This window comes from Amphibalanus amphitrite, unplaced genomic scaffold, assembly GCF_019059575.1.
Source record: "Amphibalanus amphitrite isolate SeventyFive unplaced genomic scaffold, NRLGWU_Aamphi_draft 000098F_arrow, whole genome shotgun sequence".
NCBI lineage: Eukaryota > Metazoa > Arthropoda > Thecostraca > Balanomorpha > Balanidae > Amphibalanus > Amphibalanus amphitrite.
The window spans coordinates 399,628-416,615 of record NW_024881593.1 but is presented as its reverse complement, the minus strand read 5'-3'; the positions used below and the strand labels follow the sequence as shown (position 1 = coordinate 416,615).

The 16,988-nt window shown below is 50.9% G+C and overlaps 1 protein-coding gene across 2 annotated transcripts in view; it reads left to right on the top strand.

Moving 5' to 3' along the window:
- The window catches only part of LOC122380451 (SET and MYND domain-containing protein 4-like), a 40,134-nt gene extending 23,265 nt beyond the window's left edge, over positions 1-16,869 (top strand). Inside the window, exons 14-15 of one of the 2 annotated variants that reach the window (XR_006256335.1) lie at positions 15,374-15,488; positions 16,027-16,869. The gene's annotated coding sequence lies outside the window, so the exon portion shown is untranslated. The remainder of the gene's footprint in view (positions 1-15,373; positions 15,489-16,026) is intronic. The other variant, XM_043363608.1, reaches the window with a different exon arrangement.
- Positions 16,870-16,988: the final 119 nt, after the last annotated feature.

Sequence of the window (16,988 nt, the reverse complement as noted above, 5' to 3'; positions counted from 1 at the left end):
ACCACTTCAGAAGGCAGGCACATCATCAACGCATCGGTGTTGACCACACCACACATATGGCGGAGCGGAAGGTCCACTTTGACTACCTGATCTCGCGTAAGAAATATTTAGCAACCCCGGCAACGACGAAACATAGGCTCTGCACCCGACAAACTCAGTACGTTGTGAAAAGTGTGACTTTTTCCGGTTGTGGCTTTTCCCGTGTCCTTGTGTGCAGCAAACGCTTCCTCCTACAACAGCCCGAACCCAGCCCTACAGCCCCTTCGCTTGAGATCAGCACTTCGCGGCACGGCGAGTACACACCTAGCCATTTGGAGGCTAGAGCTGATCCTCGCGCATTGCTTTCCGGCAGCTCCTGTTGCGTGAGGTAGGTAGTTCCTGAGAACGGCTGCTTCAGCTTCATCATGAAGCCCTCGTAGGGGAGCGCCGAGACCGCCCACAAGGGGCCAAGGCTCCGCACGCACTCTCAGAGATGCAGCAGCGAATGCGCGTTGCTGCTCATGTACTCTTTTCCATACAAGTTCTCAGTAGGTACCTTTCACGAAAGAAGTAAGTGCGCGCTCCGTTTCAACAACGCTATCAACATGGATATCGTCCAGAAGGAGAGGATACATGGCACCGACAAGCAAGCACCAGTGCTCCACGTACTTGGATGGCATGATGCCCAGCATCGTAGGGACGCTGTAATAGAGCAGCCAGTCTCGACATTCGGATGCCTTCCACTGCTTGAAGTCCGACACGGTTCTCGGAGTTCTTGAAAGGTCATGTGGAGGTCTGATGTCCCCTTTCGTCGACTTGCGTCAGGGATCCTCTAATGGAGAACGGAGCGGCACTCCACTTAGGCCCAAACCAGAGGTCCAAGAGCATTCTTACGGCACAGAACAGCATGCATGTAGTCTACAGTGAAACTGCGTACCACATCAGCCTCACAGCTGTCCGGTAGCAGCAGAAGAGGAGTTGCCTTTGTGGTGCGTCAAATTTTGTTCCACGAGGGTTTTGGCAGAGGCCTCAACATTTGCATGGGTACGTCGGGGCACGTCACGCTCTTACTTGTGTACGCGGCAAATGCCATTTCCCTTGAAGACAATAGTGCCCTTTTGGAGACACCATCCACATTCCACACCCAAATGCACCATTGAATTGACGATGCCTTGAACCATACATCTAGCTGGAGCATCGCTTGTGATGGTATGCGGTGACGGAAAGGAGAGTAGCCGGTCGCCGGTAGGCGCGCGCTGAGGACCAACTGAGGACCATAGGGCACCCGACACCGAGCTGATCACGTCACCTCCTTCGCTGGTGTGACACCTTCTCCTTTGTTTCTCCCTCGAAGTCAGGAAGACAAACTAAAAGTCACATCCTTTACAAATCGCCCGACAACGCCCCGGCTGACAAATGCCGCTCAGCAGGGCCCAACGCATGCGAAATTTTTCTGCAGGGACGCCACCTGCTGCATATGGCCTATGAGGCCCGAGGCGTCCGCCGGATGGACGGCAGGGTGGACGGCGGCGTACCGCAGAGACGCGGTGCACCATGCGCCGAAGTGTGGGACGGGGCGGCGCGGAGCAGCGGCGGGCCGGAGACGGCCGTCGACCAGGCTGAAGGTCGGGCCGGCGCCGACACCGAGGGACTCATCGTCCAGGAGGGACCCGATATCTACATAGGCATGGCTTGTGATTAACGCCGCGGTCGCCGCCGATACCGCCGCGCGCATGGCGAAGTCGGGGCCCGTCTCAGGCGACGTGCCGACGCCAGCCGGGACCGGCGGCGGCGACTCAACGGGCGTGGCAGCGGCGGCGCCCGGCACGGCGAGCGCTGCCGGCAGCATAGGTAACCGTACCGGCGATAGCTGGAGCGGGCGCCGGCGGCGGAGGAACTCGGCCGCAATATCGGCCGCCACGAACACGAGTTCCTGGCGCATATGCATCAGCTCGAACCGCAGACGCGAGATCGCCCTCTTAGAGGTCTCCTGGAAAGAGAGGATAATGGTAATTGAACAGTGTCAAAAGGGGAAACTACGGGCAAGGACGGACGCTCAGGAACACAGAAGGAAAGGGGCATTTACCGGCCCAACAGATTGAACATCTTCTCAAGGGAAATATGACATTTACAAAACTCACACCGAGTGTCCAGGAACCACTCCCTCATTCCATCACAGGTGTTCAGGAACTGGCCCACCGGCAGTCGCTCCCTGAAGGTGTAATCTTTGGTTACGTTGTTCAGAGACTCCAGTCCATTATTCGTGGACGGCGATTCGCTGTCGAAACCCTCGTACCACGAAGAGTTCTTTAACAGCCACTGGCGCTGAACATACCCGGGGAACTCCGAGCCGGGCCAGTCCCGTTCCCACTTTATCAACATTGCGGCGCTCGCTTTTCGGAACTGGTCTTCGCCCTCTGCCAACTGAAGGATTGATTTCCTGATTTCCTTTAAGCACGCTTTTTCATCGCTGTGTCGTTCCTAAGGTGACTCTCAACGCTCTTCTTCACATGAAATCAGCATACGCGTCGAAGCGTCCCATACTCTCAGAGAGCACAGCCTCTGCTGCCAGAGTGAGGAGGGCTTTGGCAGCATCAGCTACCAACGGTCTTGGATCGAAAGCTCCTCCACAGACTTCCTGTTTTTTTTTTTATGACATGTCAATCATAAAAGCCAAGTGTTTATGGACCGATTGCACGATGTAAAAACATACATAGATACAGATAGACAGTCTGGATGCCCTCGTTCATGGCACGAAGGACAAACTCATATCCTTGAAGGCGTGAGGCAGACGTCGTTTGATGGTCCCTGGATCAGGCCAGCGCACGAGTCTCCGCAAACAATCAACCATCACCGGGACGAGACGAGCAAACATCTGCTCACTGCACTTTTATCCACGCCAAATACGTCAGCGACCGTGTCATGTGGTATGTGCCATGTATCTGTGCGAATGCGGTATAACACTAGCATAACTGCTTTTTTTGTTAAGCCATCCGTCTTCTGACGGAATGAAAGATCTAGCACAAACATGTTACATGGAGGAATTCCTGAGTTCATCAGCACTGCCGGAGTCCGGCTCATAATCACGACTATTTTCAGCATCATGACCCTCGCCATCACTATTATCACTCACTGTGTAGTGCCACATGGACATTCTTGGGCTGTCTTCCGACTGCAGCTCGCATACTGACCACCGGCTGGGGCAAAGGGATCATCACATTCATCAGTGTAAAAAAATGATATTTGCCACACTTCTGAAATGTGAATTTCGTGTGTGACTAATCACCAAGTTGACACGTGTTTTTTATCAGTAAGCCCACGGATCATCACACAAGATAAAAACATGGCAAATCTGGCATAAATCCTGAACGTTTCATAAAAGCACCGAACACATCAGAGATGCAGCAGATTGTTCGTATCAACACAGATCTGGAACTCAGCAAGAGCAGAAACACACTTTGCGTTAATATAGGTAATAGGTATGTATGCTCAGTAACGACAAGAATCTGGCGACAGTAAGGATGACAAGAATCATGAAACAGCAATACAATTGAGCGCAAGACAAGACCATACAACCAGTGTTATCCAGTTATCTTTCTCTACACGTGACACATTTTAATGATGTAAAAAATGCTGACTTACCTTTAGGGTCAGAACTCTTTGTTGAAATATAGTTTTCAATGCTATTTTCCGTCGTGGACGAAGGGGAAGACCGGGATGCCATCGCTGATATGGCGAGCCAGATGTTTTCGCAGGCCGTTGTATGAACAGCCCGGATAGCCGCATATAATCTTGTCTTCATTTTCTTGGCTACTTGAGTTGAGGTGCTGACCTCCCTAAAAGTGAACATGCTCACTTTTGACCTTTGACATGACCTTGACCAGTCACATGACATCTAATGTCAAATTTTAAGAATGCTTTTGGTGCGTCTCGGCGGGATCTTTCCAACGCTGTCTCGTGCGTCTCGATGCGATGCTTAGTTTCGGAGATAATCTGGGGGACAAAAAAGCCCCCCCCCCTCAATCAATGGCGTTCAGCTGAGGGCTCAGTCAAGCGCGGGTTAAACTCACTTTGTCGAGCAAAAAGACATATTCGATGAACATTGACGTGCTGAACATGATGGTACCTTTAATTTTGCTCTATTTGATATATAAAGAAGTAACGAGCAAAAAGAAGAAGAAAACTTTTTGAGCAAAACAGTGACCCTGCGACCTTTCGTGACCTTTGGAACTTGATATATGAGAAATAAGCAAAATAATCCCATCGGCAGTCGCTCCCTGAAGGTGTAACTTTTGATGACGTTGTTGAGGGACTCCAGTCAATTATTCGTGGACGGCGATTCGCTGTCGAAACAGTTGTACCACAGAGTTTTTTTTTTTTTTTACCAGCCAAAGATCTAGCACAAACATGTTACATGGAGGAATTCCTATGTACCGCATATAATTGTTCAGGATGAGTTCATGGACAATGCGTGCAGCCATCTTCCTATCAAACTCGAGTTCCTCATCAGCACTGTTGGAGCGGCGGAGCCCGGCTCACAATCAGGGCTATTGTGGGCCGGCCATTTCGGCCGCCCTCGTCGGAGCCGGGGTCCGCGGATGGTGTTGGCGTCACAGTCGGTAGAGGAGAAGTGAGAGAGTGTATTTAGAGAACATAGGTTTTATGGTGGGTGTCGGGACGCAAGCACGTGACCGGACGGGCAGCCGGCCAGCGAGCCGGCTGTCCCGTGTCGCTATGCGCCCCAGACACCCAGACAGATACAAAAAATAGGGACAGACATTTGGGGCCTCCATCGGGAGTGGGAGGCATGATTTCCTTCTCCACATATCTTTCCTCCCCCAACAAGCCGACAAAAGGAGGCGACCAATAAGCAATCACGATCCTAACTGCATAGATCCACGTATGACACCGCGCATGGAACGCCAGGTACGACTGCTGCTGCTGCTGCAGGTACGGCTGCTGCTGCTACTGGTACTGGTACGCCTGTTGTTGCTACTACTGCTGCTGCTGTTGTCGCTGCTCTCCGATTTGGTTGTCTCGTCATTGTAGTCGTCGCTGTTATCATCGCCGCGATGGTGTTCCGTTGTCGATGCGTGGGACCAGACACCTCTGCTTGTTGGGTGCTGACGTCTGAGCTGGTTGTGAAGGGGCAGCGGCCATGGTGCGCCGTGACGGTGTGGCCTTTACCGTTCACGAGGCGTTGGCTGCCGCCGCACAGCACCGATACCGGAGACGTCAGCGTACCGGAAGCTGGTGGAATTGGCGAGGGTGTTGGTGACCTCTTTGATCGACAGCGCGTTGATGGCGGCGATGGTGCGCTCAGCCATGGTGATGGCGGCTGGCATGGGCGACGAGAGTGACGGACGAACGGACGGAGAACAGCGAAGCACGATGAGCAGATGAAGTAGCAGCGACGGCAGGCGGCCATGTGGGTCAGCCAGGCGTTGGCTTTGGACCTAGGCCACCTGCTGGTTGCAGTTGCAGCCGTTGCAGGCGGTGATGGCGTCCGCAGTTGCAGTGTGTGATTCGTGGATCAGATGCAGAGTGACTAAGACAGCCAGACGGGTCGGCGATGAACGTCCGATCCCATCATGACTATCATCAGCCAGCTTTTGCAGACCGTGATGCGTATCGGCGTTTCTCCGTAGTCGATGCTCGGGGAGTCAGATAGCGGCCACTCCCAGATGGGTAACAGAAACGCAAGGTCTGTGAACGAAAGAAAAACGGATCAAAGTATGCCAAAACGATGCCCCATACAAACATACATCATACAGCAAATCAGTCATTCATTGGCATTATATGTACAACATATTTACCAAAAAGCACATACATAACACTGGGTAACAGAGGGAGAGAGAGAGAAAGGCAGCTCTCTGTACGACACCTCTATTGTGTTGGTTACCCAGGTGTGCCACGGACCCATTGACTACGATAGTCACAAACATTCGGATCCGTCAACAGTCAGAACTACTTTCCGTAAGTCTGTAAACAAACATCCACATTCACACACATGTAGTTTTTTTTAATGTTGTGCTATCGCTGTGTCACCAATATACATTTGCCGTTGCGTTGTAACATACAGTCATGGTAACAGTCATGGTAACATAGAAATATACATTTGTAGAGGCGGAAGACCATGGAAGACGGTGTGACAGAAATGACAGAAAAGACGTTTTTGACACAGCTGATAGCAAAACATTGCGTTGTAGTTAAAAACGGGCAGTACTTCCGGTCAGTCGATCAAAAGATCGTTAACGTCTAAGCAAAGTGAGTAGTAAGGAGAAAATAAAAATCGCGGCTAATGAGCCAATGACTAGCAAAAGACCGGTTTTGATAGTACTGCCAATTGATTCAGTTGAAGCAATGAAAGAATCGAAGAGTCCAGAAGATTGTAATAGAGCAATGGACTGAGCTGAACTGGTGTTGAGTTGCGACAAAGAAATAGAGGGTGCATCCAGACAGAAAGAAATTGGTTCGCAACTTCTCAGCTCATTGTGAAAGAGGCAAAGACGTTCTTCGTGACATGGGGTAGAAGTAACAAAGTGAATAGTCACATCAGAGACGTCAGTATTCAGATGAACGGAACGCGTCGATAATGGAATGTTATTGAAAGAGACTGACGCAGATCCAGAAAAACACAATGATTTTGCTCTGATGGTAATTTTGGCAGCTAGATGACAAGAATGACATCCTGTTACCGACTCTACAGACACAATTTGTGGGCAAATTTTGGTATGATGCAGGGAAATGCGCATGTTTTTGAAACGGAGATGAACAACAACAGGTGCGCTTCTGAGAAGGGTGGATTCTAACGTGCCGTCCGTGTTCAAGTAGAAGTGATGATTATGGATGGCACGTGGAAGAACGTTAGGCTTCTGCTGCTGCAGAATGTTGATGTAGCTCTGCGGAATATGACAGTGGACAGTAGTTTCGTAATTAGTACAGTGTACCATATTCGGATTGTAGATAAACGATGTAGTGTCAGCAGAATGGCCTTCGTCATTACTATTATCGCTTACTGTGAAGTGCCACATGGACACACTTGGGCTGTCATCCGACTGTACCTCGCATACTCGTTAATCTTCCATCAAATCGTTTTCTGTGTTTGAATGTTTCGACTTTTGTACGTTTCCTCTGCAGCGCATATTTGGAGATCGCGCCATGCTGGCCTTGGCCTCACATACACCAAATATGGACCATGCTTTTGATGACATTGCGCGCATTGTTTGCTGACCTCGTCTTGCTGGATTTGTTTTCTATTTCTGTTGGAGTCTCATTCGTCTTTTTTACACAATACACATGGCTGTTTGATTGATACCCACATTTTTTGCCACTTACAAAGTGTTTTCTTGTGACAAGTATCCATTGCACGGTGTTTTTGCTTACACTGGCAGTTAGTGTGGTGCTGAAAATTCAAAGTTTTTCCTTTCTTCCAGGCCAGTGCCTCATTTTGTTCCTTTTGGAAGATAATCACTGTGTGCAAAATTTGAGAGCCTTCGTGCTTCATTAACCCGTGCCGCACAGCAATCAAAATTTTCCCTTATAAACATATATTTGCATACAGTCACAAAAAGCGAAATTTCGCAGCAAAGCCTACACACATGGTAGCGACGCTTGGCGCTCAGCAGTAAGTGCTATCGTAGAACGTTGGATGAGAAGTCTGATAAGAAGTCATCAGTGGACGACAGAAGTGGAAGTGGACGCGGCGGCGACTGTTGACTTGTTGGCATTGGGGAATCGCTTCCGGTGCTCCGTCACCACATGGAGAAGTGCCTGCTTTTGGCTCTCGTCTTTGGTGAGGAGCGCGTTGTAGTCTTGGATCAACTTCACGCCGCGCTCGGCCCTGTCATTGACCGTGACAAGGGCAGACGCAACCTTCTTTGCAGTCTGGAAGGATACATCGTCCACCCAGTCGTCTGGCACCTTCTCCATCCACCCCACTTCGGTTCCCAGGATCTCGAAGAATCTTTTACTTCTTGCCGTCACGAGATCGGGGAGTGGCAGAGAGGCGGGATCCCCAAGCTTTGGTCTCTTGGGCGGACGACCGTCCATCTCCGTCTTGAGGGCTGCTGCCATCTCCCTCTTTGTCTCTGAGGGAACGCGAGGGTCAAAAAAGGCGAGGGCCACGGACTCCTCCCCAAGATACCATGTGTGGCGTCCCATGGCCTCTGCTGCTATCTTTGACGTTTCCGCGTCGATAGCATAAAAAGATCGAATCTTCTTGAAGAGGTTCAAGTCGTTGAGTGGGGCTTCCAGAACCTGGGGAGCACGGAACCAGGCCTCAGTGTACACCAAGGTGACGAAGAGACTGAAAACTCTCAGGGCCGTGGTCTCCTTCACTGTCAGCTTGAGTTGGCTCCGGAGCAGGAAGATCTTCAATCCGTAGATTGCTTTGGCCATCCATCGGGCCTGGTGCATGGCTCCGGGTGCCATGATCCGAATGCCTCTGGGAGGGACTCCGCCAAGGTAGACGATCGTGAGCTCCAAGAGCTCGCGGAAGTCGTCGCGCTGGTGGTCCTGCTCCACAGTCTCCATGGCATACTCCAAAGCAGCAGTCTTGAGATCCTGATGTCCAGCGAGGATGACGGCCGTTTCTTTATCCAGCGCACCCTCCTCCGGTCGATCCCGACAGACAAAGGACCACTTTTCCTTGAAGCGTTTGAAGATGGGGATCTCCGGGCCAGAAGTTGGCCCGAAAAGGGACTTGAACACATCCGCCAAGACGATCTCCAGAATATGGTGACGACAGGGGAGGAACAGCAGATCTCTGCCCAGCTTCCCTTCGATCAAGACAGCTGCACCTCCCCGAACTCCCGAGTTACTGGCGGTCGTGTCGAAAGACATGGCCTTCACGTGATCGGTGAGACGCCAGCTCTTCAGCGAGGCTACGACAGCGTCCGCCATTGCGTGACCAGCTGCGCTTGGCAGCTTAGGAACGTTGAGCAGCTGCTCCCGACTGGAACTGGAGACGATGATGGGGAGACGATCCACCTTCTCGTGTTTTCCGGTTCCCATAAGATCAGGAAGAAGCTTTCCGTCCCAATGTACGACCAGCGGACCATTGACAGTTTCAGCAAACTCAGCTTGTAGGTCCTCCATGACTTGAGTCCTATGAGCTCGCCTGCTTCGATTGATGGTCCACTTATTTAGAGCTAGCTCTTCGGGGTTCACTCCCTGAGCTCTGGAGATGGCTGCGATGGTGTGCACTGCCATCCGATCTGTTGTCTTTGTCCTGTCCAGACTTGCGGCCACTTCCGGGAAGATGATGTTGATGGGACGTTTCTGCTTAGGCGGAGAGGCCCCTTCGTACTCGGATGAGGAAGAGTTGGTAGAAGATGCGGAGTCGGAGTCCGAAGACTCCGCAACAGCCCCGAAACTACTGAATGACTTCCTTGCTGCTTCTTTCTTCTTCCGAGCATCCTCGGCGGCTACCTTGTCAGCTTTCCTCTTCATCTTCTTTTCAAACGTTTTGTCCAAGGCACCAATAGTTGCCCTTCTTTCGGAAAACTGGTCCTGAAGGAAGACCCGATCTTCTTGGCAGATCACCAGAGTCCTCCAGTCCTGATGGCGGAGATCCAACGTCTGGTTGAGAGTGGCCTGGAATTCCTCTTCCTTTTTCTTTTGCGTCGGGCCTCCTCTCTTGGCTCCCTTCTGCAGCGTCCTCCAGGACTCGTAGAACTTCTCCACTCGTGTGATGCTATGCTTCACCTGGCACATTGGGAGATTAGCGCGTGTCCATGTCTTTGCAACCTCTTCTACCGTTGCCGCAGCACTTCCCCGGACGGAAACTTTGTCTTCCTTGAGTTTCCAGTAGAAGAAGGATAGAGCCTGACCAACAGTAGGAAGTTTTGCTCCAAGGATTGCTTCACCAGTCACGTTTCCCAGTAGGTAAACAGTATGGCGCGATCGAGTTTTGGCATTAGCAGCCATAGTTACCTGTGGGAGAAACAGAAGCGGAGCAAGTTAGACATTAGTAGCCTACAGCTGATCAAAAAGGCAACTGTGGTATCAAACAACCTTCTCAAACAAACCTTCCGTTATTATTCACAAACGGCATCTTCAACCGAACCAAACCGACATAACTGACCGACCGACCGACCAACACTTTCTCTCAAATCCACATAACCGACCGACCGACCGACCGACATCACACACAAAATTCACCAACCGAACCGACCGTCCGACATCTAAAAAAAAACTCCCCTAATCTCTTAATCCATCTCTGTTTCCCTCCAAAAAGTATAAACATTCAGCTGACGACGAATTCTACCGGTTTCTACTGGCCGCGTCGCCATGACAACGGTTCTCTACCGTTCCGCCGCTCCGTAGTATGGCGGAGCCGCCGCTCCCTAGTAAGTTCAAGACAGGCCAATAGATGGCAGCACGCAAGGCCCTATAACAACGCAGCACGTACCGGCGCGGCTCGGCGGTAGCGGCAGAGTCCGCGACAGCAACATCATTGAGGTACTCTTGAACCTAGAACGTGAATATAAACGGTTATGGTAGCCTTTTGTGCTGCTGTTGAGAAAGGAAACCCTCATTCAGGGAAGACTTCAGCCAAGGTTCGATGCGTACCGAAAAGGTCGATGCGGCAGGGGTAAACAACTGAATATCGCAGTGAAATTTCTGTGACACACTCACGTTAGGGAAAGGAACAAAATTATCACCTGGCCTGACAAAAATTACTAAGTTGATATTTTGCCTACCACCCTACTGGCAGTACTTGTGATGCCATTTCTTATGAGTTCATCCCTTCATCGAGAACCAATGTTCCGAAATATACGGACAAGTAAATCACACACCTTCACGGCGGGGCGCGGCAAACAATGGCGATAACATATCTGATTATGCCTACCCTTGCACAAAGAACACCGAGAAGCACAGCGCCTTGCCCTATAACCTGCCTTTAAGCACACAAAACAGAGACCTGACACTCTAATCTTAGTTAAACGCTCAGGGATGGTGAAGCCACCCAAAGCGGGACACTCAGCTGCAGGATGATGCTGGTCGCAGAACGGGCAGCCCCCGGAGGCCCGGGAGGCTGACTGGAGAGCAGCTGTAGAGCCCACTGCAGGCTCTCTGGCCCCTGCAGTCTTGTCTCGGCAGCCAGCACGGGCACCAGTGATGCCTGATTCTTAATCTTCGGAGTCGGTGTCGGCGGCCGTTTCTCGTGCGAACCGGGCTGAACGAGCCGCCGTCCGCGCAGCCCTTCTCCAGGATTTTCGGGCCTCCTTTTCTGCGTTCTCTGCCTCTCGTAGTTGGGTCTCGGCTGTCCGCACAGCGTCGTGGGCCCGCTCCAAATCGCGGCGGGCGATAACCCGGGCGATCCCACTTTGTCTCATAGCTTGATAGGCCGCGAGTGCGGCAGCTGAGGCGTGATGGGCTGCCCGACTAACTTCCAGTACGGCTAACTCCGGCTCGTCCTGATCTTCTGCGTTGTGAAATAGATCAGCCAGGAGCTATGCTACTTTCCGCCTCCCTCCAGAAGCTAGCGTATCAACCCCCTTGAGACATTTTATGATCAGCACTCGAATGATACCGCACTTAATTTTAACAACCAGCGGCAATCTTACGTTAATTGTCAATATATCTCGAGAAGTGAGTATTCATCAATGGCAGTTGATACCGTGATGCTGATTTAATTGACGTCACCATAGGCTAATTTGATAGGCCGGCAGTCGATGAGACGAACATTCGAAATAAAGTTTTGTTGATTTTAAGACTGGGACTAGCCGACCAGCCAAGCGCTTATGGCTCCGTCATGGTGACCGTCGATCTTGCCCAGACCTGACCGACCGTTCAGCACAGTACTGGTCAAATTCTTAACTGGTGAATCGCGCTCGAGATTGCTAGCTAGTCAACCTCGGTTCTCACTTAAACCCAGAGTGACGTTATGGGCGCAAAATGACCTTCGCAGTCGGCGCGCCCTAAAGCCCCAATAAACAAACAAACAAACGTAATGTAGAAGGGAAAAGGGGAAAAGTAGAAGGGAAAAAGATGTATATTTGTCATATTTGTCGACACTGAAACTAACGTCAAAGGAGCCTCTCACTGTGAGGCATGACAGAATTAGTGTTTTGAGCCTATTGGAGAATGATGGCCAATCGTAATGCAAGGGAATAGCAGCACGGGCACACCATGTGCAAATAGTTTCTCCCAGAAAGTATTTCTGGCATGGTTGATGTCCATATGAATAATGGTGAGTGAAAGGACATAGACAGCTCCTGACAGAAACAGCTCCTAACTCATGTAAGGGTACTTTTTAACATCACGCCCTAGGAGTAGCAAGTAACTTCCCCCTTTCGACAACTCGCTGATGTGCTCGGCTGCTGGTTCTCTTCATCTGAGCTAATCACATTAGCTCTTTTCTTCTTCCTCATGCCAGGTCTCTTCGTTCTCTTTTTCAGACTCAAGGTCTGCGTCGATGCTGTCAACTGCTGTCTCCATTTTCTCCTTGCACCCTGCTTAGAGCCAATCCATAGATATTAGTATAATTGGTCAGCACATAACAAGCTTCCTCTACAGGGTGCGCCATAAAGATTTACCCATCGTTTCTTTCAATTTATTCGCAAACAAATAAAGGTATAGAAAAATGGCCACGACCACACATTCTGCCATCCTTCCTCGGTCGCTCAACACGATTACTTTTCGATGTGTCCGGCCTTTGCCCTGACCAGGGCCTTCAGTCGTGATGTGACTGATAGGCATGAGCGCCGCACCGTTTCTTGGTCAACATTTGACCAAGCGGTGGCAAGGGCTTGCTTCAGGGCAGTGACAATGCTGTGTGAGATCTTTGAGACATCGCTCTCCAAAATGGACCAAATAGAAAAATCCATTGGGTTAATGTCTGGGCTCGAGGGAGGCCACATGTTCTTGTCCCAGAATCCTTGGAAATGTTCCTTGCACCACTTTTGTGAAACATTCGAAGTGTGTGCGGGCGCACCGTCTTGAGTGAAATTAAAGTAAATTAACAACAACTAAGATAACTAAGAAACTAAGAACAACTAAACAACAACTAAGAAACCAGCCTCTCCCATACTTGGCCGTAGCCGTGTCTCCGACCGACACTGACGCATCTTCGACAGCATCAATACTTTTTATAGGAAGGACATCCCACTTTGGTGGGTCCTCGCACCACCGGACGGCTGCCTAAGCCATCTCGAGTACAAAACACTGATGCAAAAACAAACGACCTCGCTTTAAGACGTCGTACGCGGCAAAATCGGTAAAATATCCAGAAGAATTCATAAATTTAACACCAACAGCAAACGCGACCCAAGCCTGGTCCGGGAAGGAAAATGGCGCCCTAATGGTGAAGATAACTGGAATCTAAGCGATAACAATAGCGTATTTCTCAAGGAAAATATTTATTAAATAAATGCGTTTGTTATTTGTAATTTGGTCTATGTCAAATATTGTGTGTCGCAGTAACATCCTTCATGTTACTGTGCAGAGCCTACGATAACCTTAACGCTAGCTTAATTTAGTGACAGCACCGCGCCGCATCGAGTGACACATGGTCAAAGAGGGTTCGTTCGCTGCCGGCGCTGGCCCGACGGACAGGGACCGGGGGCCCTGTCCCCCGGTCAGCCCTGTCACTTGACCCGGTTCTCCTCCCACGCCCCATCATCCACCGCGATCGCGTACAAGAAGTGCAAATAACCCACACATGGTCCCCGCTCCTATACGAAATTGTAAACTGAGCCCGCGCCACTCGCTAGCGAGGCGGGATACGGACGCAGTAAAACCATTACTCTGACCCTCTGTTCTCAGCTGTCCCTAGTCATTCCTGACCCTCCCATTATTCTATCCCAATACCCACTCCGCTGCCACGGCGGCACCAATGAGCGCAAATGGTCTGACATAGTCCCACCAGCGCCGGTACAAGCGAAATGGGCCATTGCCGCACTCTGGCGCGACGGCGTGAAATACGAACGCCGTCGAACCATTACCCTCACCCTACGCAACAGCTGTCCCTATCCGCTACTGGCCGCGCTTTCCCTACCCTCTAATGGTGGCAGGACTGACGCTATGGGACGGCAGAGCGAGGTTTGAGGGTAGACGGCCGTTAGAAATAGCAGAGGGGAGAGAATGTGTCCGTGGTGGGCATGGTGGGGAGTTAGACGAGCAGCTTTCAGAGCTGAGTTAGACGGGCACTGGCAGCTGTCAGCTCTGACAACTCACTTGAGATTATCTGGTCGGAGATGGAGATTCTTGCTGGCTCTTGATGGTGGTTGCACTGGCAGACAGAGAAGAGAGGGCACTCTGGTCCAGTCTGGCAGAGGCTCCCCGGGTGTTTTATCCCTCTCCTCCTCTGTGGCCCGGTTTTATTCTTTCGTGATACAAATTACCGGTACCGGAGCGGAGGTCGGTTCTTGTGACCAAATCGGCATCTAGCAGGTGTATCCGGGGCGGAAACGCGCCTGTCGTCCCCCGGTGTGTCTCCTCTTAGCTGTTACCTTGCCGGACGTGACGTTTTCACAGTCGATATCCGCTGGGGTCGGTCCTTGGCTGCACCAGACGCGACGTCCCCCTCCCTCGGCATCGGCTCTTCTCTCCGGTGTCCGCTCGAACCTTTCAGGCAGGATGTCTAGTGCCAGAGGGTCTGGGACTGGCTCGGCATCGGATACAGGTGTTTCCGAGGCGCGCCGGGTCTGTCGGCGGCGGCTGCCCCGGCACCGAACGGCCGTATTTGTACTCCTGTCGGCGGACCTTTGATCTCTGCGGCGTCAGCCGCTCAATAGGGGCAGCTGTTCGGCGGGCTGTGACCCAGCTGCTTTCTTGGTTTAGACGTCCCAGCAGATTGATCGCTATATGAGAAGTTTACGTATGAAACGATATGATTTTGGGGTGTGAAAAAATGTCAGCGCTCAGCTGATACAGCAGGAGGCAAGAGCGTTGGTGTCACTACGCCTTGCTTGGTATGTGCCATCGCTCGGCCGATTGCATGACCTCGTGATGAAAGGTCATTTGCTAAATCATCCCTCGTGGAAGCGACCTGGCGGACTGGTTCACCTCTTTCGCCGGTCTTCCCTCACGACCTGTGTCGGGTCGCCTCACCGGCGCGCAGCCCACAATCATTGCTCCCCCGACCCGGACGGGGTCACGCACACTGTTGGCTCTGCATCCGAACTGTAGTACCCCCTCAACAGTCAACACATAATAACCATCGTACCACCGAACACTGACGGTAGCAGCCACCCAGCAGACAGCTGGCAACAGAAAGGTTTATTGGACGCTCGCACTCCTACGGCACATTCTGTCAGAAGTCGCACACAGTTCCGTGCCTTGTAATTGCCCACGTAGCCATCCTCCCACTCTTCGCTCGTCTGTCATTACCACCAGACTGTCCGTGCAAGCAGGCCATGTCCGCGGGTAGCTGACACTCCACCAGCCGTCCAGTCAGGTCACCAGACGAGGGGGAGTGACACCACTCGGTCTCACTAATCCCGCCACGGCCTGCTGCGCTGGAGACCAGCGCAACGTCCAGCGCAGGGGAGGCTTTCAAGGTAGGTGTGATACTGAGCGACACGGTTACTAGGCTGTTTTGTTGTGACTTTGATTATTCATTTTTACCGGAATACGGTGTAGGGTGTGATCTCCTCTCCTCTCGCGGTCGCGGCCGCTCCCCGACTGAGCTCCCCATGCTATTGCCCGCCCGTCCTGTTTGCGCGCGTCCGTCCCCCGGCTCAGTGCCGCCGTGGTCGCGGCTGGAGCCCTCAACGGGTCTTATCGGCGGCGGCCGATAAGACGGTCATTCATTTTTACCGGAATACGGTGTAGGGTGTGATCGACATAATGAATTTTCATAATTGAGCTTCATAGATATCGCTAAACGTAATTGTGAATTATAATGAGTCACCACAGCATGGTCCCAAATTGTGTTTTACGTGCTCATCTATAAATGCGTGTGGTTCCGCTGGACTTTGTTTCTGTAAATGTTCTCGTTACGTCCGGTCAGGATCACTGCCCAGTTTTTTCGTTCTGTCACTCTGTCTTTTGTGCACGAAGTGTTTCTCTGACGTAACCACCTTTTTCTGTCCGCAGGTGGGTCTCGGAGTCCCGTACTCATGGCCCAGGAGATCAAAACCATCCGGGAGCTCCTGAGCTCGGCACATGAGATCCAATCGGCCCATTCGAGTGCTTTTTCTGGGAATCAACGGCAAATACACAGCGTGTGACATTGGTGGAAACTTTCATCAATGCCCCCTACATGTGTCGAAAAGTCTTACTGACCCCCCACATGTGTCGAAAAGTCTTACTGACGAGTTTGTGGATTTAGCCTTCATGGATACAGGGTGTGGCTATTTTCGTCAAGAGGTGACTAATTACAAGCCTTTCTTCTGGTCCTGTTGTTTGTTCAATTTAGTTTCGGTATGTGTTGTTCGAGCATTCTCTCATACCGAGACTGTTAGTCGATTTAGATGCGGTGAGCTTCATAGATGTCGCTGCGACGACATTGCCAAAGGCTGGACTTTACATTATAGTGTTCATACGTGCCGTTTTGATTAGTTGACTTGTGTAATTTTTCCTCTTATATGCACACATTTTTTTTGCACTAAACAGCTGTTTTCAGTGCATAAGTTTGGGAGCCGTTTTTTTTTTTTTTTTTTGGTGTGTAAAGGTGTGTCTCGAGACGATGTTTCTTTCACTCAAGGATTGTATTTGTATGTCAACATGTTTGCGTTGTTTTCGAATCGAGTAACAGGTCATGACACCGAGCTGCAAAGTGTGCTCGAGTTTTTCATATTTGATGTCAAAGATGAATGTAATTGTTAAGGTTCTGCTTATCTTTTGTTACCACTCTTTGGCCTTGATGACTGATTTTCATCCTGTCATGAGAAAGTGCTGGGCCATCTGAAATACGTGTCAATACACGATCCATTTTGACCCCTTTTGTCTATGCGAGATCTTGATGGCGCGGTCACAGGCACAGAAAAGGCAGAGACAAAGTGCTTCGAATTGCTGCAATTTCTCGTAATAATCGTCATTAATTATGCCAAATAATG